This window comes from Rutidosis leptorrhynchoides, chromosome 11 (assembly GCF_046630445.1).
Source record: "Rutidosis leptorrhynchoides isolate AG116_Rl617_1_P2 chromosome 11, CSIRO_AGI_Rlap_v1, whole genome shotgun sequence".
Taxonomy (NCBI): domain Eukaryota; kingdom Viridiplantae; phylum Streptophyta; class Magnoliopsida; order Asterales; family Asteraceae; genus Rutidosis; species Rutidosis leptorrhynchoides.
In genome coordinates, this window is record NC_092343.1 from 170,844,771 (window position 1) to 170,871,861 (window position 27,091).

General features: G+C 32.0%; 1 non-coding gene across 1 annotated transcript; it reads right to left on the reverse strand.

Moving 5' to 3' along the window:
* Positions 1-3,234: 3,234 nt before the first annotated feature.
* LOC139879265 (small nucleolar RNA R71) lies at positions 3,235-3,341 on the reverse strand. Its single transcript, XR_011770117.1, has one exon. It is a non-coding gene; the product is annotated as a small nucleolar RNA R71 (small nucleolar RNA).
* Positions 3,342-27,091: the final 23,750 nt, after the last annotated feature.

Below are 27,091 nucleotides of genomic sequence, written 5' to 3' on the forward strand. Positions count from 1 at the left end.
CAAAGTACAAGATATTAAATTGTACGCAAGGACGTTCGAAAATCCGGAACCGGGACCAGAGTCAACTCTCAACGCTCGACGCAACGGACTAAAAATTACAAGTCTACTATGCACAAGAATAAAATATAATATTTAAATAATTAACTAAACGATACCTCGTTAATTTAATGTATAAACTTATAATTTGACGTATTTATATATAACCACATACGCTTGACTGGGTACGGTGGGCGGGATATCTATAAATACAAATAATTGTTCATTTTACCGGACACGGAACTGGATTAATAGTTAATAGAATTGTTGAAACAGGGGTGGATTACATTCAAGGGTAATTGGTGTAATTGTTAACAAAGTAGTAAAACCTTGGTTTACACGCAGTCGATAACCTGGTGTATTCATTAAAAAAAGTATTAAGACCTTTTTACAATTCGAATCCCCAATTAGTTAGAATATTTGACTTCGGGAATAAGAATAATTTGACGAAGACTTTCGCACTTTATATTTATGACTGATGGACTATTATGGACAAATTCGTATGGACATATCGAATAATCCAGGACAAAGGACAATTAACCCATGGAAATAAACTAAAAACAACACGTCAAACATCATGATTACGGAAGTTTAAATAAGCATAATTTCTTTATTTCATATTTAATTTCCTTTATTTCATATTTAATTGCACTTTTAATTATCGCAGTTTTATTTATTGTCATTGAATTTAATTGCACTTTTAATTATCGTACTTTTTAATTATCGCAATTTTATTTTATCGCACTTTTATTTATTGCAATTTCATTATCGTTATTTAATTTACGTTTTAAATTAAGTTGTATTTATTTTTAATATTTTACATTAGGTTTTAACTGTGACTAAAGTTTTAAAATCGACAAACCGGTCATTAAACGGTAAAAACCCCCCTTTTATAATAATAATACTATTTATATATATTTTTGTATTTTTATAATTATAAGTTAAAAATATAGCGTTAAGCTTGTTTAAGAGTTCCCTGTGGACGAACCGGACTTACTAAAAATTACACTACTGTACGATTAGATACACTGCCTATAAGTGTTGTAGCATGGTTTAGGTATATCCATTCTATAATTAAATAAATATCTTGTGTAAAATTGTATCGTATTTAATAGTATTTCGTTGTAAAAATAATACTATTTCCTAGTACACCTCGCACACATCAAGTATTTTTGGCGCCGCTGCCGGAGAACAGTCAAACGCCGGAAGCGCAACACTAAATATATAAAATAAAATAAAAATTATTAATTTTTAGTTTCCTTTTGTAAAAATACGTTTTTGTAAAAATACGTTTTAAATATTCAAAAATATAAAAAGAAAAACAAAAATATAAATATTTTTAAGAGTTTGTTAAATATATATAAATAATTATAAAGTTTCTTTATTTTTTATTTTATAAAAATATAAGTTTTATTTACTTAATATAAATATTTTAAAACAGAAAAAAATATATTAAAAACCACTCGGCCCGATCACTGTAACAGCCCAACTCTGGCCCGAAACCTTAAACCATGCGATCGCATGAATATATAACATATACTCCATGCGATCGCATGGAGTGATTTGACTCGTCTGAAACATAAGCTGTACGAGTTTAGGGTTAATAATAATTATTATTAATTAATTAAAAACCCTAATTAGGGTTATATTTTTATATTATTCAGTTTAGTTTTATTAATTAATTTGTATTTTAAGTTTAATTAGTTTTAATAAATTATAAAATTAATACTTTTATAAAATAAATAATATAAAAATAATATTTTATAAAAATTGTACTTTTTACAACTTTAAGTTTATTTTTATATTTTGTATCTTTTAATCGTTTTAGCGTAATATTTGTATTTTTTGCTCGTATTTAGTGTTAAGACATAGTTTTTGCCATAGTTATTTTTATTTCTAGATTTTTAGGATTTGCCGTAAAATCCCTTAAGTACTTTTTCTTTAGACTAAGATTTAGGTGCTTTAGAATTTTGCGACGCCTTTTTAAGTTTTAGTACCTTTTTAAGTTATTGCCATTTGGGATATAGTTTTTCTTTTAAGCTTTAATATTTTTAGACGCAACTTTTAATTCTTAGTTTTTAGTTCCTTTTTAAGTTTCGACGAGCTACTTTCTTATTTTTATTTTTCGACGCCTATTATTTTTCGACCTTTTTTTTCGACGTTTTTCGACGCGCTCTTTTTCTTTCTTATTTCTCGACGCTCTAGTTTTTAGGACTTAGATTTTTTTCTATTTCTTCTCAAAAATTTCAAAACGAAAAATTATTTTAAGTGGTTAAATTGATAGACATCAAAATTTTCTCGTTCGTAGTAATAGTTGGATTTGTACGTGGACCGGGTTATTGGAGCCAAACAGTACTCAATTATATTGAGACCAAACGAATCTTGCCCCTCTGCTGCATCTTTTGGCTATTCGAAACGTGGGCAAAATCAGAAAAGTCTATTAATTTGATAACTTATATAATTTTTCTTATTTTTATAACTAATAGGATATTCAGTGAATGCACCGAACAAAACGTTCACCACCTTTTGTACGTTCACCACCTGTAATTCGATCAAGACATCTAGCAAATATTGTCGCCGTTGATTTTTCTTTAGAATCGTCATCCAGTCGACCAAGTACTCCAATTCAAATTTTCGATAATCCATTTTTGAACCCGACCTCACAATTGAGAATCCGGAGAATATTCAAGGACAATTCATAGATCCTGAACCACTAATCTTTCCTCCAGAACCACCAATCATTCAAACGGAGATTGTCGAGGAACGAACCATTAAATCAGAATCCTCTAGTGATTCAGATTCAACAAATTCAATCATGGAGAATCTGGAACCTCTAAGTATGGAAGACCGAATGCGAGATAAACGCACTGGCCAAGGTCACGCAATTACTCAACCCGACATTAATGATCAGATTATGAAATCAAAGGACAAATCCTACACATGGTGACTAATCAATGCCAATTTAGTGGTGCACCGAAGGAAGATCCAAACGAACATCTTCGTACCTTTAATAGGATCTGTACACTATTTAAAATCAGAGAAGTGGAGGATGAACAGATATATCTCATGTTATTTCCCTGGACTTTAAAGGGAGAAGCCAAAGATTGGTTGGAATATTTACGTGAAGGGGTGATTGATACATGGGACGTTTTAGTTGAAAAATTTCTTAAACAATTCTTTCCGGCATCTAAAGCCGTGAGACTTCAAGGAGAAATTGTTACATTCACACAAAAGCCAAATGAAACACTATATGAGGCTTGGACGAGATTTGGAAAGTTATTGAGAGGATGTCCGCAACATGGTTTAGACATCTGTCAAATAGTACAAATATTCTACCAAGGATGCGACATCACTACAAGAAAAGACATCGATATAGCAGCTGGTGGTTCCATTATAAAGAAAACAGCAACTGATGCTGATAAAATTATTGATAACACTGCTTCCCACTCACATGAGTGGCATCAAGAAAAAGATATCGTTAGATCATCTAAAGCAGCTAGAGCCGATTCTAGCCATGACTTAGATTCCATTTCTGCAAAGATAGATGCTGTCGAGAGACGAATGGGAAAGATGACTAAGGATATTCACTCAATAAGAATTAGTTGTGAGTAGTGTGGAGGACCACATTTAACAAAAGATTGTCTCAGTATTGAACTAACAATAGAACAAAGAGAGAATGTTTCATACATAAACCAAAGGCCTGGAAATAATTATCAGAATAATTATCAACCGCCAAGACCGATCTACAATCAAAACCAGAATTATAACCGAAATGTTCCATACAACAACCAACAAGGTCCAAGTAATCAACAAGTATCCAACAATACTTACAACCAGCAAAGACCTAATTTTCAAAATAAACCACCACAAACCTATGATAAAAAGCCAAATTTGGAAGACATGATGTCGAAGCTAGTTGAATCTCAAACTCAATTTTTCACATCTCAGAAACAAACGAATGAACAAAATGCTCAAGCATTTAGAAATCAACAAGCTTCTATTCAAAATTTGGAACAAGAAGTAAGTAACCTAGCAAGGTTAATAGGTGAAAGAAAATCGAGAAGTCTACCTAGTGATACAAATGCTAACCCCTGGAATGAAACAGCTAAAGCCATTACCACAAGAAGTGGTATTACACTTAAACCACCTGAAATACCTGTAATTTCTGATGAAGCTATTCCTACTCCACAAGAACCACAATCTGATCAAGATAAGGAAAAAGAACCCGTAGTTGAAAAGGTTAATGAAGATAACACAGTTAAGGCTAAACCTTATGTTAAACCATACCAACCACCACTTCCTTACCCGAGTAAAATGAGAAAAGAGAGACTTGAAGCCGAGCAATTCAAATTCTTGGATATGTTTAAACAAATAAATGTTAATCTTCCTTTCATTGATGTGATTTCAGGAATGCCTAGATGTGCTAAATTCTTGAAAGATCTGATCACAAATAGAAAGAAAATGGAAGAACTCTCGGCTGTTACTATGAAAGCTAATTGTTCTGTAGTGCTTAGTTCAATTCCAGGAAGTTTCACAATTTCATGTTTTCTGGGTAGCCTTAGTTCAATAGAAGCATTGGCAGACTTAGGTGCTAGTATAAATTTAATGCCGTATTCACTATATACTAAACTAGACCTTGGAGAATTGAAACCAACAAGAATAAGTATACAACTAGCAGATAGATCAGTAAAATATCCTAGAGGGATAATGGAAAACATGCTAGTTAAAGTTGGTACTTTAGTATTTCCAGTAGATTTTGTTATTCTGGACATGAAAGAAGATTCTCGAGTACCTCTCATATTAGGAAGACCATTCTTAAACACAGCTAAAGCAATAATAGACGTGTTCGGTAAGAAACTGACCCTAAGTATAGAGGACGAGAGTGTTACCTTTTCAGTTGATAGAGCCATGCAACAACCGCAATCTGCAGATGATACATGTTATTATATTCAAACTATAGAATCACATGCAGAATTGTTAGAAGAATTTCCAGAATTATAAGGAACAGGAGAATGTTCTTTACGGGAAGGAACTGAACCAATTGATGAAACTGAAATGTTAGCTACACTTATGGCTGATGGATATGAACCAACAACAGAAGAAATTCAAATGTTAAAAGAGGAAGACAGATATCGATATAAATCATCGATAGAAGAACCACCGACATTAGAGTTAAAGCCACTTCCAAACCATTTGGAATACGCTTATTTACATGGTGAATATGAATTACCTGTAATAATATCGTCTTCTCTTACTGAAAATGAAAAATCTAAACTTATTTCTGTGCTAAAAGCTCATAAACTAGCTATTGCATGGAAAATTCATGATATTAAAGGAATAAATCCTTCGTATTGCACACATAAAATCCTTATGGAAGAAGGTCATAAAACGTATGTGCAACGCCAACGAAGACTAAATCCTAATATGCAAGATGCTGTTAAGAAAGAAATTATTAAACTGCTTGATGCAGGTTTTATTTATCCAATCTCTGATAGTCCATGGGTAAGCCCAGTTCAATGCGTGCCTAAGAAGGGTGGCATGACTGTCATCACAAATGAGAAAAATGAGCTTATTCCTACTAGGACTGTAACAGGATGGCGTGTTTGTATTGATTATAGAAAATTAAATGACACCACCAGAAAATATCACTTTCCCTTACCTTTCATTGATCAAATGTTGGAAAGATTAGCCGGAAATAGTTACTATTGTTTTCTTGATGGTTTTTTCGGGTACTTTCAAATTCCAATAGCACCCGAGGATCAGGAGAAAACCACATTCAAGTGCCCTTATGGTACTTTTGCTTACAAACGCATGCCATTTGGACTTTGCAACTCCCCTGCAACCTTTCAAAGGTGTATGATGGCGATTTTTCACGACATGATAGAAGAATGCATGGAAGTTTTCATGGATGACTTTTCAGTCTTCGGTGATACTTTTGAAACATGTCTAGTTAATCTTGAACGAATGCTTATTAGATGCGAACAATCAAATCTAGTTCTTAATTGGGAGAAATGCCATTTCATGGTTAAAGAAGGCATCGTTCTTGGTCATAAAATTTCAAAGGAAGGAATTGAAGTGGATAGAGCTAAAGTAGATGTAAATGCTAAACTTCCACATCCCACCAATGTTAGAGGAGTTAGGAGTTTTCTAGGGCATGCCGGTTTTTACCGACGTTTTATAAAAGATTTTTCTAAAATAGCCACTCCTATGAATAAACTCCTAGAAAAGGATGCTCCATTTATCTTTTCAGATGAATGCATCAAATCTTTTAATATTCTTAAAGAAAAACTCACTAATGCGCCGATTATGATAACTCCAAATTGGAATCTACCATTCGAACTAATGTGCGATGCAAGTGATTTTGCAATGGGAGCCGTTTTAGGACAAAGGATTGAAAAACGATTTCAACCTATATATTATGCTAGTAAGACGTTACAAGGAGCACAAACGAATTCCACAACTACTGAAAAAGAACTCCTTGCCATTGTCTTTGCTTTTGACAAATTTCGTTCATATCTCGTTCTAGCTAAAACGGTGGTCTATACCGACCATTCTGCTCTTAGATACCTATTTTCAAAACAAGATGCCAAACCACGATTAATCCGTTGGATCTTACTCTTACAAGAGTTCGATATTGAAATCCGAGACAAAAAGGGAGCAGAAAATCTCGCCGCTGATCATCTTTCTCGTCTTGAAAATCCTGAATTATAAGTTCTAAATGAATCGGCCATACAAGACAACTTTCCAGATGAATATCTATTGAAGATAGATTATAATGAAATTCCATGGTTTGCAGACTATGCAAACTATTTAGTATGTGGATTCCTAGAAAAAGGATTATCGTACCAAAAACGAAAGAAATTCTTTAGTGATATAAAACACTATTTCTGGGAAGATCCACATTTGTTTAAAAGTTGTCCCGATGGAATAATATGCCGATGTGTATTCGGAGATGAAGCCAGTCAAATTTTAAACCATTGTCACACAGGACCAACAGGAGGGCATTATGGGCCTCAGCTAACAGCAAGAAAAGTTTACGATGCTGGATTCTATTGGCCTACAATTTTCAAAGACGCACACCTTCTTTGCAAATCCTGTGATGCTTGTCAAAGGGCCGGAAAAATAAGTCAACGTGATGAAATGCCACAAAATGTCATTCAAGTATGTGAAGTATTTGACATTTGGGGTATTGACTTTATGGGTCCATTTCCAAAATCTCATAATAATCTCTACATTCTCGTTGCCATTGATTATGTATCTAAATGGGCAGAAGCACAAGCTCTCCCAACTAACGATGCACGAGTTGTAGTCAACTTTTTAAAACATCTTTTTGCTAGGTTTGGAACACCGAAAGCTTTAATAAGTGATCGGGGTACTCATTTTTGTAATAATCAACTTGAGAAAGTTCTCAAAAGATATGGAGTAACTCATAAAATCTCCACTGCTTATCATCCACAGACAAGTGGACAAGTTGAAAATACCAACCGAGCTTTAAAACGTATTCTAGAAAAAACCGTAGGATTAAATCCGAAGGAATGGTCCATTAAATTGGAGGATGTACTCTGGGCTTTTAGAACAGCCTACAAAACTCCAATTGGCACCACACCTTTTAGACTCGTTTACGGAAAAGTATGTCATCTTCCAGTAGAAATTGAACACAAAGCATTTTGGGGTTTGAAGACATGTAATCTTGATTTACATGAAGCTGGACGTCTACGATTAAGTCAATTAAACGAATTAGAAGAATTAAGACATGAAGCATACGAAAATTCGTTAATCTATAAAGAAAGAACGAAGAAATGACATGATAAAAGAATCAGAAGTTCAAAAGAATTTAAAGAAGGAGACAAAGTTCTTCTTTTCAATTCACGATTTAAGCTATTTCCTGGAAAATTGAAATCAAGATGGTCTGGACCATTCATAGTCAAAAGAGTTTTACCATACGGAACGATAAAGTTAATAAATTCAAATGAGATTGAATTTAAAGTTAATGGTCACAGAGTTAAACATTATATACATGGTCCGATGGAAGTTGACAATGAAGTCAATCATAATTTCACCACCCAAGAAAACTTTCAAAATGAAAACATAAATATATTATCAACAACATATGAAAAATCAAAATTGGAAAATAGGGAGGATTCAATTTGGAATGATGAAGAATAATTCTTATACAAACCTCCCATTCCAAGAAACGAAGAAAAATGTGAACAAGAAGTTCAAATAGAAGTGAAAGAACCAAGAAAAGAACACTCGAAAAAGGTTTACAAACCAACTCGATTTACTAAAGCAGGAGATCCGGGTGAATTTATCATTTCTTGCTTGCTTAATGATGGTTCTGTATATAATGGACTCGCAAATTTAGGAGCAAGTGCAAATATTATGCCTCTTTCCTTATACAAAAGATTAGGTATGGGTAAATTAAAACCAACCAAAATAGGTGTTCAATCATTTGACCTAACCATTAAACACCCGGTTGGAATAGCAAATAATTTACTTGTTAACGTGGGAAGTTTGACCTTTGTTGCAAACTTCATAGTGATTAATATGGAGGAAAACCTTGATATTCCTCTAATTTTAGGTCGCCCATTTTTAGCAACCACCGAGGCATTCATTGATGTTAGAGAAGGTAGAATGACACTTAGGGATGATGATACATCGATCACCTTTGTGAACCGAAAGTTTAGATCTCCACCAACCAAAACTGTTAAACCAATAAAAACGAATAAGTGTGGGGAAGATGAAGAAACACTTAATGATGATCCGATCACAAAGAACCCCGTTGATGATACGAAATTAGATGAACCCGTTTTTAACAGTTCAACGAAGAAACTTTATAAACGGATTCACGATGCTAGGATTAAGGGAAACTTTAAGTTATGTAACAGATTAGTATCCAATTTATCGCCAAAAGAAAAGGCGATGTTAGTTGAATTTATGAAAACTACGGAGGAAATCAACAAATGGATTGAAGCAAAAGTCAGAGATATACAAGTTGTTGATGATCCAATTGAAAATAACGTTAATCACAATTTCAACTAAAGTGTGGGGAGGTTCGAATCTTTTTAAAGGATAATATGTATTTCTGTTAGAGTTAGATGTTCTGTTTTCGTGTAGTTTTCGAGAATGGAATCCAAATGGTCTTTCCCTAGCAGACCCTAAAGAACTAGTCTTCTCCCCCCATTCTGAATTTTTATTTTTTTTAGGTTTTACGAGATGAAGACTTCCTGTGAATTAAACCATGGTCTAATGCTACACGCTTTGATCACTAAACGTAATAATGACACCCTTCTAAGTGAAATAGTATCATTAATCAGAGGTAAATTGGACGGAGTAAGAAAAGAATCCAGGAACGAAAATAATAAGTTACAGTTTGGTAAAGGAAAATCAAAATCCGCAGCGAAAAGAAGAGCACGACACCTTGAAAGATGTCACAAATGCGAAAAATGGTCACACGAAGGAAAATGTTCGACGAATCAGACATATTCCAATACCGAATTCGTTACTTTATGCAGAGATGGGCCGTTCATATGTTTCGAAGAAAAAACATTGAATGCTCGAGGTTACGCCTATGTAGCTATGGAAAACCAATTAGTCCGACTATCTTATGAGTGGGCTAAAGCAGGTCACTAAGAATTCTATTTCACAGGTTCGGATTCTTCAACAAAAAGAAAACCGATACTGCTGGTGCTTCATCATCATCTAGACAACCACAACAAGAACCTGAACCAGAATATGAACCGCAATACGAGCCAGAACCCGAACAAGAACCACAACAGGAACAACAACATCAGCCTGATCAACATGTACCTTATTATGATCCACTACAGTTGGATAATGAATTCATAGTAGTACCAATGCATCCGCCACTAGAATACCCAACGATTCCTGAACATACATTGCATCATAATCTGAGATTCGACAGAAGCTGGAGAGATTACCCGGCATATCAAAGTAATAAATTCATATTAATAACGAAAGATGTAGAGGTGCCTAGGGTAATTGATTGGAATCCTTTGGAAAGGGTTCAACTTGCTGACCGTGTTAGGGAGCATTTGATCCAAAGGTATGGAAGTTCTTCTTTTACTGATTGGGAACATTTATTCACCATTCATAGACCTGTATATAAGGAATGGTGTGTTGAGCTGATGAGTACTATAGCGTTAAATGTAGATGTAGATAGATTAGATGATAGAAGTTTTATTAGGTTTATTCTTGGCCGTAGGATGTACAGGATGTCCATGCTGGACATGACCAGGGCTTTGCAGATATATACTCCTGCTGAATTGCTACTACCCGATTGTATGAATTTGATTTATCGTGATGAAAGGGTAGATAGGAATTTTGATGCGAACGCCGTCTGGAGGCGTATGTCAGATTATAATATTTTTGGGCGGGGAGGAACACATACCTACTTACATATTAACAGAGCCGAACTTCATATAATTTATAGATTTTTGGCTAACTCAATTACACAGAGAGGTCACAACAAGGAAAAATTGACCTTACATGATTTATTTTACCTAAAGTGTATTCGAGACCCAAGAGGCTTTGTTAATATCCCCTACTGTGTTGGTTTTTATTTGTCTAAGATGGTGGAAGGAATACAAGAAGGGGGATTATTGGAGGAGGTATTTTTGTTACTCTCATTGGAGAGTATTTAGGTGTAGATAAGGACCAAGGGGGTCCACTTTTGGAATGTAGGGAACAGGTTGAGCTTTTAGGATTGAGGGTTTATGCGGGTGCTAAGGTATTAAAGAGTAGACGCAACCAGGCAATACCCTATGAAGGTGGTCATCCTCAGGTAGAGAGAGGCTCAGATGAGGAGATGGAGGAAGCGGATGACGTTAGGGATGTCATTCGGGAGGCTATGACTGATGTCTACCAGCGATTTCGTCGGATGGAGCAGTGGCAAGCCCGGAATGATTACGAGCATTCCATGCAACGACAGCATGATAGATGGGACTATCATCAGTGTCAGATTATGAGCCGACTGTCACCTCAGGATCACTACGTTCCGACCCGACCCGCTTACTATCCTCAACACCAGCCCGAGATGAGACCACCTTATACTCTCTACGACCCTAACCAGGCATACCAGTACACCTATCACCAACCATGGAACCCTGACGACGACATGAACTGGAACCCCTATCCAGATTGATTTAGTTCCGGTTGGTAATTTATATGATTTTAATTTTTATTATTTCTGTTTATTTATGTTTAAACACATTATATTATGATACTTTTATTGTAATGTTTAATATTTTTATTTGTTGTACTAATGTTTCATATTTGATTTGAAAGTGGGATTTTAAGTCCCATTTCAAATTATCATGCATGTTTATATTTGTATTGTATGTATATTGTCGATTGTACAAAACAGGGTAAAACAGCGCATTTTCAAAGACTGGCATTAAGTTCAGTAAAAGCTACTAATTTTGACGACAAAACGAAAAACAAATGTGATGTAACAACAAGACGGAATGAACAAATGATGTGCACCATTTATCATTCAGCAAACAAACGCCAATATGTTTGGAAAATTTGGTAAAATTTAATTATTTTTCTACGCTAAACACCCTCAATAATTTAAATTGTTACTGATTTCTTGCAAATGAGGGCATTGCAAGATCTTAAGTGTGGGAAGGGGTTAAATTCTTTCGAATTTTTAAAATTTTAAATTTAAACACTTGGTTACCATTAAAAATACTAGTAAAGCAGTAGTTGTATTAGAATCTAGTGCTCTCTGATAATAAAGAACAGCCCTAGTCTTATATACTGACTACCCAATTCTAGTAAAATTTTCAAAATTTTCAATAATATGAATTCAAAATCATGTTTATACATATTTATGAACAATAAAACTAGGTGTTAATACCGAAATTATTGTTACCTCGGAAAGGACATAAATTGAGAAACAGCCTAAAATGTTAGAATTCATTTAAAATGGAATAGAGGACAATAAAAAGGCAAATAAAAGAAAATAAAAGCCAAGTGTGGAAAAATTTACCAAGTTATTTAAAACATATATCACATATTTTTGTACAAATAACTGAAGATACTTTTGCTTTGGACTAATCTAAATAGTTTTACCCAATTTACTATAATATATTTTAAAGAAAGATGGATCTACACGATGAATCAATTCCATCATTAAAAGGAAGTAAAGTCTTCCGAAAAAGACACACGCTTCTTGATTTAGGTCAGGAAGTTGTCGTCCAGACTAGCTGTAGGTTGACTAAAAATCTAGAAAAGTCATCTATAAAATCAGCAGGAAATCCACGGACCTCAGCATCAAACAGGGTCGCCAAGTGGTCAGACTTATCCTAACCATGAAAGGATCTGTCTTGTACAATGGGGAGGACGCCGTGCAAATTAGCTGGATAAGACTAATAAATCAGATCCCCAGAAAGGATAATCTCCTTAAAAGATCAAAAATTAGCTTTTAAGACTGATATTACTCAATCCTAGAGATTGACCTTAAAGATTGAGAATTACAAACTCATGGAATTCGATGATATCTAAACTCGAGCTTAAACGAGAAAATATTTTGATCAAAATTACAAACCGATTTATTTTCTGAAAACCCTATTTTCAATGCGTTCATTACCATTGAACGTAAAATCCTAGGAATTCACCTGGAATTCATTAGGTCACCTGAACCAAATCGGGTGTCAACCGTAAGAACGGTGGTTGCATAGCATGGTCAAAGACAGGACCTTGTGTTAGACCGGAAAATTATAAGAGTGAGCTTTACTATTGCTCCTACCAAGGATAGTAATTGCATCCGACACGTTATAAACAATAATTAAAAGCATGTCAGGGGACATTGCCTTAACAGTTGCTTGTTCAACGCTTTCCTTTACAACCGGACGGTAGTTTACCGAAAGGTAATATACGAAGCAAGTATACTGGACGTGTTGCATTCCTAATACAAGGTTAGCAAGTGGGTGACACAAAACCGCAAGTTTTGAGCTAAAATTGTCAAATCTGAAACCCACCAAAACCCACAAAAACATTTTGCAAACACCGGTGAAGGGTTATTCCGGAAAACTTATCTAGGGTAAAAGCTAGATTAAATTTTCAAAAGATCAAATGTTTTCATAAAGATCCAATTTCCTTAAAGGATCTAAATTTTTATAGTCATGTGGGACTGTAAACCACAACGTTACTATCATTGTTTATACCGCCGTATAGAAATCACTTATGTACAAAGTGTGAAGAATAAAGAAGTGATTCTAGTATTTTTATTTCAAGACTGTATTGCTTGAGGACAAGCAACACTCAAGTGTGGGAATATTTGATAATGCTAAAAACGAACATATATTTCATAGCATTATCCCTCAAGAAAGACAAGCTTTTAGTTGCAATTGTTCTATTTACAAGTGATACTCGTTTAAATAATAAAAGGTGAAGACAAAAGACAGATTCGACGAATTGAAGACGCAAACGACCAAAAAGCTCAAAAGTACAAAATACAATCAAAGTGGTTCCAATTATTGATGAGAAACGTCTCAAAATTACAAGAGTACAAGAAGCGAAAAGCAAAGTACAAGATATTAAATTGTACGCAAGGACGTTCGAAATTCCGGAACCGGGACCAGAGTCAACTCTCAATGCTCGACGCAACGGACTAAAAATTACAAGTCTACTATGCACAAGAATAAAATATAATATTTAAATAATTATATAAATTATTTAAATATTATATATTATTTTATAAACCGTCGGCAGAATGCAAACAACAACATGTGGGCTGGAAAAAGGAGCCTTGCGGTCGCATGGCCTGGAAGGCAAAAAGTCATGCGATCACATGGTGAGCAGTATCAGGTCTGGTCCTATAAATTCGCGTGTTTTGGCTCAGTTTTTACAACATATATCCATCTATCTCTCTATCTATATACGTAAATATATATATATTATATTTTAATTTTAATTTTAATTTTAAATTCTAATAATAAGGGTATGATAGCGAATGTTGTAAGGGTGTAAGTCAAAATTCTGTCCGTGTAACGCTACGCTATTTTTAATCAATGTAAGTTATGGTTAATGTTATTTTTAATTTAATGTCTCATAGCTAAGTTATTATTATGCTTATTTAATGCCGAAGTAATCGTGATGTTAGGCTAAATATTAAAATTGGGTAATTGGACTTTGTACCATAATTGGGGTTTGGATAAAAGAACGACACTTGTGGAAATTAGACTATGGGCTATTAATGGGTTTTATATTAACTAAACGATACCTCGTTAATTTAATATATAAACTTATAATTTGACGTATTTATATATAACCACATACGCTTGACTGGGTACGGTGGGCGGGATATCTATAAATACAAATAATTGTTCATTTTACCGGACACGGAACTGGATTAATAGTTAATAGAATTGTTGAAACAGGGGTGGATTACATTCAAGGGTAATTGGTGTAATTGTTAACAAAGTAGTAAAACCTTGGTTTACACGCAGTCGATAACCTGGTGTATTCATTAAACAAAGTATTAAGACCTTGTTACAATTCGAATCCCCAATTAGTTGGAATATTTGACTTCGGGAATAAGAATAATTTTACGAAGACTTTCGCACTTTATATTTATGACTGATGGACTATTATGGACAAATCCGTATGGACATATCGAATAATCCCGGACAAAGGACAATTAACCCATGGAAATAAACTAAAAACAACACGTCAAACATCATGGTTACGGAAGTTTAAATAAGCATAATTCCTTTATTTCATATTTAATTTCTTTTATTTCATATTTAATTGCACTTTTAATTATCGCACTTTTATTTATTGTCATTGTATTTAATTGCACTTTTAATTATCGTAATTTTTAATTATCGCAATTTTATTTTATCGCACTTTTATTTATTGCAATTTCATTATCGTTATTTAATTTACGTTTTAAATTAAGTTGTATTTATTTTTAATATTTTACATTAGGTTTTAACTGCGACTAAAGTTTTAAAATCGACAAACCGGTCATTAAACGGTAAAAACCCCCCTTTTATAATAATAATACTATTTATATATATTTTTGTATTTTTATAATTATAAGTTAAAAATATAGCGTTAAGCTTGTTTAAGAGTTCCCCGTGGACGAACCGGACTTACTAAAAACTACACTACTGTACGATTAGGTACACTGCCTATAAGTGTTGTAGCAAGGTTTAGGTATATCCATTCTATAAATAAATAAATATCTTGTGTAAAATTGTATCGTATTTAACAGTATTTCGTTGTAAAAATAATACTATTTCCTAGTACACCTCGCACACATCACTAGATTTTCCGATTTAAAGGATCATGCCTGAACCTAGACGTTGACGGGCATTTGATCTTGAAAAGGTCAATAGTATGAATTATGTTTACTTATTTATTGATAAGCGAGAAAAGTTGATTAGTTAAATTTATTTATTTATATTTAAAATATAGCTAGTTTATAATTTGCTTCCTAAGTTAAATCCTTTCTTTAAACACTCTTCACTCGTAGAATTAAAATGCTAAAGTCCCTTAAACTCGATCTTAACGTTTCCCTTATTTTTCTAGATCAAATGAATACCTTATCCAAGAAACCTGTTTTAGAAAGACATTTTTCTGAACCCGATAAAATCATTTATAAATATAATTATAGCAAAGATTCCTTAGTTAGGAGATTAAATTTCTACGAAGGATCATCTTCTATTTATCATACTATGTCCAATTCACCTCATACTCCCGATTCTAATCGTTTGGGTTCTGTTTGCTCAATTACTTCTTTGATTAGTGTTTGTTTAGTCATGATTGGCTAATTCCATTGTGTTTACTTGTATGTGAAGCTCTAAAACATGAAGTTGTCCTAATCTATGAATGAAATTGATGTTTGGATGAAATATTGAGTTCTAGTTGTTGAGAGTTTGGCTATTGATCTATTGCTATATTTGTTGTGACTTGAATTTGATTACATAGATTGTGCAACTTGTCTTACTGATTTGATTTGTGAAACAATTTATGCTTCAACACCTTGGGTGATCTAGACAACCAAATTTGGAGATTTCAAGTGACTGCGCTTTGGATTTGGGTTGATTTTCAAATGAGTCACTAGTCAATTATGGAAGTATTAATCATTCACAAGTGATGTGTTGATTAAGAGACTTTATGTGAATTTATTCTTAAGTCAAATCTTAATAACTACTCAAGCTTAACTTGGTTTAAAGGCATTTATGTGAGTTTATGAATTTGAATTGGCTAGGATTTAGTGATGACTCTAAATTATTAATAATCCAACATCAAAAGTGAAAAAAATGTAAAGGACAACCCATTGTGAAGGGTGGATCATACAAGTGGGCACATCTTAATTATTTGATATCGTATTTCGTTATTTCGTTATTTTCTCGTATTGCAATTGTTACTTGTTAGTCAAAGTTACTCAAAACCACCAATCAAAACCTAGGACGATTATTAGTTTTCGACATCTGATTTAGCATACTCACTTGGGACGAACTTTAATTGAATACTTACTTGCAATTTGCTATGATTTGGTTTTAGTTGCTCGTGAGTTGTATGCTTAATTGTAGTATTTGATATTAGTTTTTATAGAGTGTAGAGCATACACATCAATTTCCTTAGTACTGTCCTTGGAACGATCTTAGATTTTTCTAATTTTTATACTGCTATACGATCGGATACACTGCCCGTAGTTGTGTGTAGTCTAATAAACGTTACTTTTTCATTGATAAAATATAACTACGTTTTTACACATTAACTGATAAAGATTTTTCTTTTTTCATAACAAATATGATATGTTATGAATTAATATGTAGCAATTGTGTGCATGGATTTACAATCAGGTGGGATTGGATTGTTTGAGCTTACAACTCATAGAATTATGTTATACTCTTCCTACTGTTTTTATCCTACTGTTGATCATGCGATTACACAGTTAATACACTACACACTCTTAAGGGTTTTAATTTTAGTTTATTTAAACTTTCAATTATAAGGCCCTATAACTTAGACGATTTAGATGAAGCTTGAGGACAAGTTTTCATATGAATTTTATATATTTTGAGTTTAAGCGTTTATTGATCTAAGTTATTCTACTTGAGGTTTAACTACTTACCTATCAGCACATATCATACAATTATATCCACATTAGATAGAATGAATTACCTCTAGCTTAATGCAAGAGTGCAAAGCTCTTTAACCATTTTCATGATCTTTTCTCACTTTTGTCCGTTGATTTCTTATGCAAGGAAACTTATGTACAAAAGGTCCCCATGACTTAATGAGTCGTAAAGGGGTTAAGCGTGAAGTTGCCATATTTTAATATTTCTTGCTTTAATATTTTGTTTGAGCCAGTTGGTTTATTATTATCATTTTCATTGTGAATTTCTTTTCTTTTCATTTGTTGCAAAAGATGAGTAGATGACTTTCTACTCAAGCTAACATATTTTCGTTTGTATCCAAGTTAATATTACCCAACCCATGGCTTAAGTTATCCATGAAGTCATTTCCGCTAGTATGAAGTTGCACATCTACGGTCTGTTTAACGGCACAACCATTGGTAGACCATGATTTCTTTGTGCTTTTTAATTCTTCATTTGACTTGACAAATGCGTGTTGCTTGCTCCGTTAACACACCATTGACGCTCCGCAATAAACTTGTCAAAAATACTTCACAACAGATATAATAGGCATTTTTACACACCACATCTGCCAACAACGAGCATTTTTGTTAGTGTAAAAAGTGATATGAACAAGATAGAAGACTCCTCACAAGTCTAGGCTCCATATGCTCCCCACCATCTCTCTCATATCATTTGGTTTAGATTTGTTTGTGACTTTTGACATTGATTGAAATAAATATTTCTCATCATTACTACATAGAATTCATAACACCTTCTTTACTCTTTCCATCTCTTTCAAACCAATCCCTGTTACCTCTCTCCGGCTACGTTTGATAAAATTGAATGATTTAGTGCTTAATGATTCAGAATCTGAATTATTCAAACCCTCTGAATAAAGTTTGTTCTGAATGAAAATAATCTGTTTGATAATCATTTAGAATGAACGATATAAACTGAGTAAAATTACCTTATCAAAGTGTAACATGAATTAAATATTCAATATACTTGTTTGTTAAGTGTTCAGGATAGAATTTAAGGAGAAAATTACAGAAAATTTAGGCACTTAATGGTTAAGAGAGTGTTACATCTCTGAATGGTTCAGCAGTGAGTTCTGAACCATTCAGCACCATATGTCATTCAGAGGTCAGAAACAAACGCACTGAATATTGAATGATTCAGCATTCAGCATTAAAACATTCCATTAAGAGGCAAACAAACGCACCCTCCGTCGATAAACTCATATGACCCTCTGAAATACCATAGCTCAATCTCATCTAGACTACAAACTGTGATATCGGTAGGGTGGGAGTGACGCCCTCACCATATCCTCACCGACATTCCGATATTACCATAGTACATTTCATCATGCACTTAATGATAGTAATGAGCAAATTTGAATTTGGTACTTCTTACTTGTGTAGGATATTTATTTGTACAATTTTATATATACTTGTTTATTGGAATAATTAAAGAAAACATTGGGTTTAGTTTTGTTTGAGAAAGTGCGTTGTGCACTTGTTAACACTTTTGTAAAGGAAGTGATACTGTGACACTAATACTCATATATTAATAATTCAGTATTTTATTTTGAAATATATTAATAATTCAGTATTAATGGTAAAACTGGAAAATAACAGAAAATATAGTACTTTTATTACATTTTCTTCAACTGTGTATTTTTTTTTTTTTTGGTAAGCGAGGAAATCCTTCTATGAACGAGCACATTGGCTCCCCCATAGAAGGTAAAACCTCGGGTAATCAAACCCCCAGAGCGCGAGACCTGGTACCAGGTGAATTGCGCATTATGCGCACCCTCTAGTCACACTCATTTTTGAACAATTTGGCATAGCCAGGAATTGAATCCGGGTGGTGTGCTTCATTGGGTAACTCGGTGGCCACTCAAACAAGCCTGGGTGATTGTGTATTTTTTATTTGTGGACAATTAATATGGGACAGATGTATTATAACTTCTAATTTTGAGAGGAAATTTAGTGATGAATATATGTTGGTCTCATACGTCTAAAGGGCAATCTTATGGCATCACATTAAGACGGTCTACGTTTGAAGATTGTTGCCCAAAATTGTTTCATCGATATATAAGTTGTAAAATTCTGACTACTCATTACATCTTTGAATATAAAATGAATAATCATGAGTGTGTCGGATCTGCGTATACTTTAAAGTTTACCCGTATTATCATTTCCTATGGAATAAAATATCATCCATCATTTTCACATCAATTACAATATATATATATATATATATATATATATATATATATATATATATATATATATATATATATATATATATATATATATATATATATATATTGGTAGGATCAAGAGAGAAGTAACCATTCGGGAGAAGTAGGGGGAAGTAATTTTTTTTTTTTCGTTTTTTGAAAAAACTTTGTTCACGAACATTATAGATGAGATGAAAATATGAACATTTAGTAGAGACACTTTGTGATAAATATTTTTATTTTGACGGAAAAACTCTCGAAGAAGTAATATATAACAATTATCGTGTTTTTGAGCGTATTTTGAGGTTTTAGCTATTGGAGTTTAGATATTAGGGTTTAGATATTAGGGTTTATAGGGTTTAGATATTAGGGTTTAGAAATTTAGGGTTTAGGGTTTAGATTTAGGATTTAGATTGAGTTTTTAACACGAACGGTTTAGAGTTTAGGGTTTAGGGTTTTGGGTTTGGTGTTTTGGGTTTATGGAATAAACCCAAAACACCAAACCCTAAACCCTAAATCAGGCAAAATTTTACTTCACAAAACATGAAGAAAAAAAAAATTCATATTCTTCACGAACAATATTATCTTCAATGTTATTTTTGTCGATCGTTTTCCCGCCTAAATAATAACATTCATCACGAAGTGTCTCTTCTAAATGTTCATATTTTCGTGTGATCTTGATGCCGGAAAAAAAAATTCAAAAAAACGAAAAAAAAATTTTTTGTTTCCCCCCGCTTCCCCTCGATTGGTTACTTCCCCATTGATCCTGCCCCTATATATATATATATATATATATATATATATATATATATATATATATATATATATATATATATATATATATATATATATATATATATATATATATATATAGTGGTAAGATCAAGAGGGAAGTAACCATTCAGGGGGAAGCGGGGGGAAACAAAAACCTTTTTTTTTATTTCGTTTTTTGAAAAAACTTTGTTCACGAACATTATAGATGAGATGAAAATATGAACATTTAGTAGAGACACTTTGTGATAAATATTTTTATTTTGGCGGGAAAACGCTCGAAGAAGTAATATATAACAATTATCGTGTTTTTCGAGCGTATTTTGAGGTTTTAGCTATTGGGATTTAGATATTAGGGTTTAGATATTAGGGTTTATAGGGTTTAGATATTAGGGTTTAGAAATTTAGGGTTTAGATTTAGGGTTTAGATTTAGGATTTAGATTGAGTTTTTAACACGAACGGTTTAGAGTTTAGGGTTTAGGGTTTGGTGCCCTAAACCCTAAACCCTAAACTCTAAATCGGGCTAAATTTTACTTCACAAAACATGAAGAAAAAAAAAACGTTCATATTCTTCACGAACAATATTATCTTGAATATTATCTTGAATGTTATTTTTCATCACGAAGTGTCTCTTCAAAATGTTCATATTTTCGTGTTATCTTGATGCCGGAAAAAAAATTTCAAAAAAAAGAAAAAATAAAATTTGCTTCCCCCCGCTTCCCCCCGATTGGTTACTTCCCCATTGATCCTGCCCCTATATATATATATATATATATATATATATATATATATATATATATATATATATATATATATATATATATATATAAGGATCTCAAGGATCTAGTGAGAACTTTTTCAGTATGAGAACTCTAGGAACTCAAAAAATACTCCAAATACACTGAAATTCGAGCAAAAACCAAAAACACAGACTAACAAAAATTTCATAGTCGAGCAAAAAAAAATTATTTATTTTTTGTTCGAATTTAAAAATGTAGAACACATTTTTGTTCGAATATCAGCATTTTTGTTCGACTACCCGTGTGTTCTACATTTTTTTGTTCGACTATCAAAAATGTAGAACACAAAATTGTTCGCCCGCCTTTTTTTGTTCGAATATCACTTTTTTGTTCGCCCTTGTCCCATTTTTTGCTCGAATTGCTCTTTTTTGTTTGTCCGTGTTTCATTTTTGCTCGAATTTTCCATTTTTGTTCGAATTTCCTTTTTTTGCTGGAATTTCTGTGTATTTTTGAGTTATCAGGGTTTTCACACAAAAAAGTTCTCATTTGATCCATATATATATATATATATATATATATATATACATCTATATAAATCAAAAAGGTTTTTACTTAGGTGTCATTTTCTTATTATTTTGAACTAATTGTTAATTATAATTTAATATATACCTATAGATATAGATTTACATATATAGATTATGTAAATTATAACATTACTCCATATATATATGAATAAATTTGTTCCATATATATACGTGGATAAGAATATATGGATAATTTTAGTTAACCTCCTATAAAGGTGGGATAAATATATTCCATAGTGAAAATCGTTTAAGTGTTTCCATGGATTTAAACAACATAATTTATTAATTTATTCCAACTTTGTTTAATCTTTCATATAACTGAATAGCATGTACATGAATAACTCACTCACCACTTACTCTAAACATTGAAATTGAAATTCATATACTTTTATATACAATAAAAATTTAATTTTAAGTAATAAATATTAATCAGTCAAATAACACAAAACTTTGGTTAAAATGCATGTACATTAAGGTAGTACTACAAGTGTATTCTAAATGTGTTTAATGGTTAATCTGTATAAAGTTTAATGATAATATTTTTTTATAATCATTATTTTATTAACGATAACTATGATCAATATGTTACATATAATTAAAAAGATATTAACGGTGAGAAATAAAAAAAATTATAGACGTTTTAAATTAGTCAACACCAAGGGTTCTTAAACATAATTTTTTTTTTAAATTTGTCAACACCACGGGCTCTTAAATTCTTATACTTTTAACATTTTGTTATTATCGCTAAAACATACCAATGTGAACAGCCAATTATATTTTCTGCACGGTTTTTTACACACCCGTGCAACGCACGTATATATATATATATATATATATATATATATATATATATATATATATATATATATATATATATATATATATATAATATATAACAATAATAATAATAATAATAATAATAATAATAATAATAATAATAATAATAATAATAATAATAATAATAATAATAATAATAATAATAAGTACATGGATAAAACTGGAATTTTATATCAATCCATTATTTTAGCATCTACTTCTAAATTTTAGGAATTTATCCCTTCTCTCATGATGCTTATTTATATTTATCAATAATTAAACAAATATGCTACGTCTTTTTCACATCCATAATCTAACTCCTAAGATTTCTGCATTCAGTTTATATAAGATTTTACCTTCCACTCTATTACATTAAAAATCAACCTACGTTTTTTTTCTTTCAGAATTAATGTTGTCATTTAACCCTCAAGCCTTCAATTATGGATGCATTAAACATTTATATACATTTACGCATCAATTGGTCATGGATGCACACATGTATTTTTATTATGAAATAAATGTCGTCGTTATCTTCCAAGTAATTAATAAATATGCATCGATTTTTAAAAGAGGTGTTTTTAGTCAATATTTTGTCGAAAAACTCCCCTAAATTATTAAGGATGCATCAATTAATACCATTTTCACCCTCGAATTTATGGATGACTACAATATATATTGAACTGATGCCATTTTCACCCTCGGTTATAGATGATGCAATTTTGGTCACATGAAGGTAATAGAAAAGATTTTTAAGTTTGGCAAATTGATGGAACCCTTTGATTGAGAATATGGAACCACAATAATGAATTTGAGAGTTAGAGATTTGTTGTTAAAAATGATTCGTACTTTTCACAACCATTAACAATTTAGATGGACAAAGAAGCAGTTGTAAAATAATATGAAGTGGATGAGAAATTTAAGGTGTGCAGTTTTCCACATATAACCTTTTTATTTATTTTTAAATTTAAATAGGATTAAAATCTTATAGCCATAGATCAAAATTATGAATGATCTAGATGTGTTATCACCATTTATATAAATGAGAACATTCTCATTTGAATATATATATATATATATATATATATATATATATATATATATATATATATATATATATATATATATATATATATAGAGATTTAATCAAGAGGGAGCACTTTTTTGGGGAGAAGTGGGGGGAAGTAATTTTTTTTCATTTTTTGAAAAAACTTTATTCACGAACATTATAGATTGGATGAAAATATGAACATTTAAAAAGAAACTTTGTGATGAATGTCAATATTTTGGCGGGAAAACGCTCGAAGAAAAAAAATAAAAACATTCAATTCATTAAATGTTTTGCTGCTGAGTTTTTTTTAAGGGGTTAGAAACTAGGGTTTAGAAATTAGGGTTTAGAAATTAAGGGGTTATAAATTAGGGTTTAGCTATTAGGGTTTAGAAATTAGGGTTTTGGGTTTAGAAATTAAGGTTTAGGGTTTAGAAATTAGGGTTTAGATTGAATATTTTAACACAAACGGTTTAGAGTTTAGGGTTTTGGGTTTTGGGTTTTGGGTTGAGGGTTTACGGAGTAAACCCGAAAAACCCAAAACCGTAAACCCGAAAACCCTAAACCCTAAACTCTAAATCGGGCTAAATTCGAACAAAAACACTTCAGACAAGATGAAAACAAAACGATGCAAATAAACTCAGCAGCAAAACATTCAATGCATTGAATGTTTTAATTTTTTTATTCGAGCGTTTTCCCGCAAAAATAATGACATTCATCACAAAGTTTCTTTTTTAAATGTTCATATTTTCATCTAATCTATAATGTTCGTGAACAAGTTTTTTCAAAAAACAAAAAATAAAAAAAATTAATTTGCTTCCCCCCAAAAAAGTGCTTCACTCTTGATTATGACCTTATATATATATATATATATATATATATATATATATATATAGTAGATGGATCAAACGAGAACTTTTTTGGTGTGAGAATTCTGAGAATTCAAAAATACACTGAAATTCGAGCAAAAAAGGGAAAATCAAGCAAAAATGAGACACATACGAACAAAAAAAGGGGAAGTCGAGCAAAAATGGGAAGGACGAACAAAAAAAAGGCAGCTGAACAAAAAAGGTGATAGTCAAACAAAAAATGTGATAGTCGAACAAAATGTGTTCTACATTTTTGATAGTCGAACAAAAAAAATGTAGAACACACGGGTAGTCGAACAAAAATCCTGGTAGTCGAACAAAAATGTGTTCTACATTTTGGTAATTCGAACAAAATTTTTTTTTGTTCGTCTGTGTTTCTTTTTTGTTTGACTATTCCGTACCCTTTTTTGTTCGTCCGTGTCCCTTTTTTGTTCGAATTTCAGTGTATTTTGATTTCCTGAGTTCTCACACTAAACAAGTTCTCACTGGATCCTCTCCATATATATATATATATATATATATATATATATATATATATATATATATATATATATATATACACACACACACACACACACTAGGTTTTAGAGCCCGTGCGTTATACGGGTGAATAAATAACCTTGCAAAATCAGTTGAGTTTATCAATCAATTACAGAGTATTTTTTAGAGCTAATATTTTCAATAAAATGATAATAATTGATAAAATTACTAACACTTTATGAAAAAAAATTCTTTTTTAACAAAAAATTCTTTTTTTTTGAAAAAAAATTTTCGAATTTTTTTTTTAAAATTTAAAAATTTAGAATGTCAAATCCAATTACATGTGATTGTAAAACCCAATCACATGTGATTCTGGATGTCAAATCCAATCACATGTGTTTGGAAAAAAAAAAATTTCAAATTTTTTTTCCAATTATGCAGAATCACATGTGATTGGGTTTCACAATCACATGTGATTGACATGCAGAATCACATGTGATTTATTGAATGTCAAATCCAATTACATGTGATTGAAAAAAAATTAAAAAAATAATTGAGAAAAAAAATAATTTTTTCGAAGAAAATAAAAAAAAATTGAAGTTTTTTTTCAATCACATGTGATTGGGTTTTACAATCACATGTGATTGACATGCAAAATCACATGTGATTTACTGCATGTCAAATTCAATCACATGTGATTGAAAAAAAAAATTCGAAAAAACAAAAAAAAAATTTCAAAAAAAAATGAAATAATTTTTTTTTTGAAAAAGAAATTTTTAATTCTTTTTTCAATCACATGTGATTATCGCGTCACATGTCGCACTCTGATTAGTCCCTTGGATCTCAACTTAAAAGTTAGTTTCATTTGAATATTTCTCTATTTATATATTAAAATTAATTTAATACTTTATTGTATTTAATAATCTTATGTATTTAATAAATTATATCGATAGTTTGGCTGAAGTATGTAAAATTTATATAATATTTTAAGATAATTTAACTTAGGCTTTGCTAACGTTGTGTTTCATGACAATTTCAACGTAGTCATATTTTATCTAAATATTATATATATAGATAAAATATATAAGGAGACTTATATACTTGGTCTCATGCCGCACATTGGTACTGCACCATCACCCTACATAAGGAGACTTACACTTCTTTCGATCTCATCATCACAATCTTCACGCATAACATTCCGAAATCGTAACTCACAATCGTAATGCACGATCTCGAGTCGACATCAACAACCCTTCGCTCTTCCTCGTTAGGAACTATGAATCCCTAATGAGTCCTAGCACGGTACACTCCGATACTTCAGTATACAATACACCACCGGATCTTCCTCGGGCGGTAGTAAAAACTCCCCCACTTAGGATTCATCTTCACATTCTCACCCCCAAGATGATAACACCCCGCAAAATTGTCATTCCACGACACACATGACCATTTTCATCAGCAAATCACCGCAAATTCACTTTAGGCTCTCAGATCCGTCACACACATTCACTCGAATTGTCGTACACGCGACGACATCGCATCTTCATACTAACAATCATAACTGTGATGGCCCCGTCAAAACACTTAACGGCTCCGTCACTTGGTCCCACAGCTTGATCGAACTTAAATGAATTTAATAAATGACATTGCATTCTTTTATATCAAAAGTTTCCCAAAAAGGAAAGCATACCAAAATATGTAGTTTAAAAGTAACCCAACATATTAATAATCCAAAGTTGACACAAAAACATTGTCAAGAACCCATAAGTATTAATTATTCAAAAACCGAATGCAAGCCAAAGTTTCATAAATTGTTTCATAAAAATCTGCCCAAATGCATGCAGACTCTTCTAAACACAGCGGAAGCATCTCATAAACTCAAGTACCTGTGAAAACATGCGAGTAAACTGTCAACACAAAGGTTGAGTGAATTATAGGTTTAAATAATTGAATAAACTTTAGACCACAAGATTTAAAAATGTTAGAAAACATTAAACATTATTCCATTATCAATGAGCCACCTGGTAACCACTTAACCTTTTATTTACCCTTGCCAAACACAATAAAAATATACACTGGACAGTGTATCTACAACAAAATACGAAGTACTAAACATTCCGATTATAAATTGCTAGCGCGACTAGCTCGAAATGGGGTTGTCAAACCCGATAGATCTATCCGTAGAATTCGCGTTCACCGGTAGAAACCAATGATTACAGTTACCATACTAGGGAATATTTTTGTCCAACTCACAATGAATAATTTAAATTTAATTTTCACTTGTGTCTAAACGTGAAATAAAATGCATGTAATCACATCCCAAAAATATACTTTGAAAAGTATGTAAAAACGGGACTATAACTCACCTTAATAGTAATGAAGTA